Source organism: Schistosoma mansoni, chromosome 4, assembly GCF_000237925.1.
Source record: "Schistosoma mansoni strain Puerto Rico chromosome 4, complete genome".
In the NCBI taxonomy this organism is placed as follows: Eukaryota; Metazoa; Platyhelminthes; class Trematoda; order Strigeidida; family Schistosomatidae; genus Schistosoma; species Schistosoma mansoni.
Genome location: NC_031498.1, coordinates 31,617,007 through 31,620,821, shown reverse-complemented (window position 1 = coordinate 31,620,821; position 3,815 = coordinate 31,617,007). Strand labels below are relative to the sequence as shown.

The 3,815-nt window shown below is 37.9% G+C and overlaps 1 non-coding gene across 1 annotated transcript; it reads left to right on the top strand.

Moving 5' to 3' along the window:
* Window positions 1-2,805: 2,805 nt before the first annotated feature.
* Smp_tRNA_02028_Pseudo_TGG.1.1 lies at window positions 2,806-2,872 on the top strand. The gene has a single exon. It is a non-coding gene (tRNA).
* Window positions 2,873-3,815: the final 943 nt, after the last annotated feature.

Here is a 3,815-nt window from a genome sequence, read left to right as displayed (position 1 = left end):
TTGGTAGGCGCATAGCATTGGATGACGTTCATTGTAATGCCCTCTCTCTTTGTTTTGAAGGAGGCTTTGATGATCCTTGGTCCATGAGATTCCCATCCAATAAGTGCATTTTGTGCTTTTCTGGACAGCATCAATGCAACTCCTTGTGTATGTGGTCGAGGATGGAATGAAATGTGACAACTGTAACAAGTGGTATCACACTGGCTGCATATAAACGGTTCTGCAAACCACTATCATGTTGGCCGTGCAAAGTATGCTGCTTTACAAAGTCTCTGCTGATTCTTGAGGCTATTGAGCAGCTAAGCATAGTCAGAAAGATGATCTCAAATAAACAACCGCCAGCAAATTAGCAGTTTTCAGTTTTTGAGGAAGTGACGAGAGTTATCATGAGCCCAGCTTTGGGTTTGAATGAAACCATCAAGGTGGACCGAAATAGCGTAACAGATAACAAACACATAGATACAAGCACGGTTCCAAGGAAAAAACACGCTGAGAAGACAACAAATTACAGTCGAACTAAAACAAAATAAAAAGTCCCAAAATCTGCTGTTCATTGTGAACTTTGATAGAGACGACATACTAAAAGCTCTTAGCACACTAGACACGGAAAAATCAACAGGATTGGAGGAACTACACCTTAAAATCTTGAGACAAATTGCACAATATATTTCTGGCCCACTAACTACGGTATTCAATATGTCACCTGGCCAATGTGAGTTATCTGTGGACTGGAAGGATACAATTGTCACCCCAATTCATAAGGCAGGATCAAAAAAACTTCCATTAAACTACAGACCTGTCAACTTTACCAGTGCCGTCGTTAAAATACTGGAAATGAAAATCAAAATGGCCATGATGACATTCGTGAAAACGAACAACTTGCTGAACAGTGAACAAAAAGGCTCTAGGAAAGGATTATCTCGCACAACAAATCCCCTTATAGTAAGAAAAAAATGGATAGAAGCTCTATATAGTGGAAAATCAGTGGATTTTGTTTACCCAGACTTCATCATAGCATTTGATAAGGTGCCAAAATATAGACTTCCCTTGAAGACGGAAAAACTAGGAATTACCGGAACTCTTCTAAAGTGGATGTATGTAAATGAACTCCCAAGAATGATTAAGTTCCCAGTGTTACTTTATACTGATGATGTTAAAATTTTTTGAGAAATAGCAGGAGACGCACATGCATGAGCACTTCAGGCAGACTAATATATTGTGATTAGCTGGTCTTAAAAGTGGCTTATGCCTATTAACGCAACCAAGTGTGTCTAAATGCACTTTGGGGATACAAAGGTAAATAGGTACAGAATAGGGAAAGTGCCTGTACCTGTGGTCCGGTCTCACAAGGATCTTGTGGTGCCAGTGAGTCATGATCTTAAGACCACGGCTTGCTGTCGTGAGGTTGCAGCTGAGAGGTTTAGATCACAATAGACTTTAAGACGGATATTCACCAAGTTAAACACAACTATGTTCACTACAGTATACACAACCTTAGTGTGAAATAAGCTTGATGTATAGATTACTAAAAAATGATTTTGGACCTAATATATCCTCTTTTTTTCTTCCCAATAGATCGGGACATCTCAGAGAAAGCCAAGAACGAACAAAATACCCTTGGCATACAGGTTTTCACACCGAGTCATCAATTCTTGGAACCTGTTATCCGAAGCATTGATGTCCGCACCTTCAATTGGCTCGTCTGAGAGACTAGATGCCTAAGAAAGCATACCAGAAAAGGAATAACATAGGCCGTAGGCCCTCTGTCATTATACAAATCTGAAATCTGAAAACAATCTGAATCTTATTCATTTTAGTTGTATTATTTTCCCTGTTTCAAGGTCCATATATACAGTGGTACTTGTTTATATGGATGTCACTTCTTGAAACATCAAAGCTCTCGCTCAAAGAGTAATCTTCGATTCACTTTCTCTTTTTGTTCAGTTATTTCAATGTATCTTATCAAACTAGGTGAGTTTTTATATTGAGATTATTTCTTCAACTATATTTACCCCAGTTGTCATGAATTTATCACATATCATTATGGGTATTCCTATAATCTTTTGTTTTCAACAACTATCTTCTCAAAGACATTACTTACTTACGTCTGTTACCCCTTGTCGAGGAGCATAGGCCGCCCACCAGCATTCTCCATCAAACTCTGTCCTGTCCAGTTAACATTTATCCTTTTCATATCTGCTTCTATTTCCCGTCGTAATGTGTTCTTTGGCCTTCCTCTTTTCCCCCTCTCTTCCGGATTCCAAGTTGGGGCTTACCTTGTGATACAGTTTGGTGATTTCCTTAACGCTTACCACAAAAAAGAGATTCTCAAAGACATTATTCTACTCAAAGTGTGGGATAACTTTTTATTGACTAAATCAAGTGAGAAATTGAAAAAAAACCCAAGGTATACTTATTACTTTTGATAATGCTTTATTAATCATTGGAATAAGAACCCTTTTGTGTATATACACAAGACCGGGTGGGACAAAATAGAATTATCTGGATAATTCCCTATTCTTGAATACATCTCATTTTATTAATTATTTAAACAAAATGATTAATTATCTGCCTTTTGCTTACACTCAGCTATACAGTTTTATTTATCTTCATTTTCTAAGATGTAGATTATGGATAGTTTTGTCTTGTACTATTCTGGTTAAGAAGGTAGATATTAATTTGTTTTTTACTTAGTGTTGTTTACTTGTATCTTTCCATTGTTATTGAGGACTGCAATCGATCAGTCTCTTGTTGGCATATGTACATCGGATGCGGACTGCCTTGATATTGTCTGAAGTCAGGACTCAGTAGCTAAGTGGATAACGTGATGGCGTTGGAAGCGAATGGTACTGGGTTCGAGTCCCGGAGTGAACATCAACTCTGTGATGCAGGTACATCCAACTGACGAGTCCGAAGTGGGACTAAACGCTTATCGTGGATTCCACTGCTAGCCACTATCCATCTAGTCTAGTTAATAAGTTTTGTATTTGATAAAAGAGAGAAGTTATGTTTGTTCAAGGAAAGAAGAAATAAAAGGTAGTACCATTGAAATGTTGTAGCAATTTTTGTTTTTCTAAATTAAAACGACTTAAAATAGTGGATAATTTGAAAAAAACAAAAGTAATTCATCTTTTTCAATGGAATATTTAAGTTAATGCTGAGGAGTCCCATAATAGGACGAAACGGCCGTCCAGTGCTTCCAGGTTATCCATGATGGTCTAGCTTCAATTGACTCATGATTTCAACTATGAAAAATACCGAAATCTTCACAAAACCCCTTCTGATTATAATCATATGCTCACTAGTGACTGACTTCAAGATACATGTCCTGGAGTTCTAGTGGGAAGCAGTGACCAGTGGAGTTCAATCACATCTGATGTGAGATAGGAACTCAATGAACACAAGTGGTGAACGGTTGTTCAACTTCGTGGATTGGTACCCATTAATATCGTTAACATAATATCTTAGGGTTAAGTGATAATATCCAGATTTGCAAATCAAATTAAGTATGGTGGAGTTCAAAGTTGAGACCTATCAGTTGTAAACTGAATTCTTCAACCTAAGAATAATCACTCCAATTATATACCAAATAAATTAGTCAATGAACCATTCAGTATTTTAATAGATTGTTCATTATGTAGCTCTATATATTATTTTCATAGTTGAAAGCGTGAGTCAATTAAAGCTAGACTACCAGGGAAAACCTGGAAGCACTGGACGGCCCTTTCGTCCTATTGTGGGACTCCTCAGCAGTGCGCATCCACGACCTCGCCTCGCGAGATTCGAACCCAGGACCTACCAGTCTCGCGCAAGAG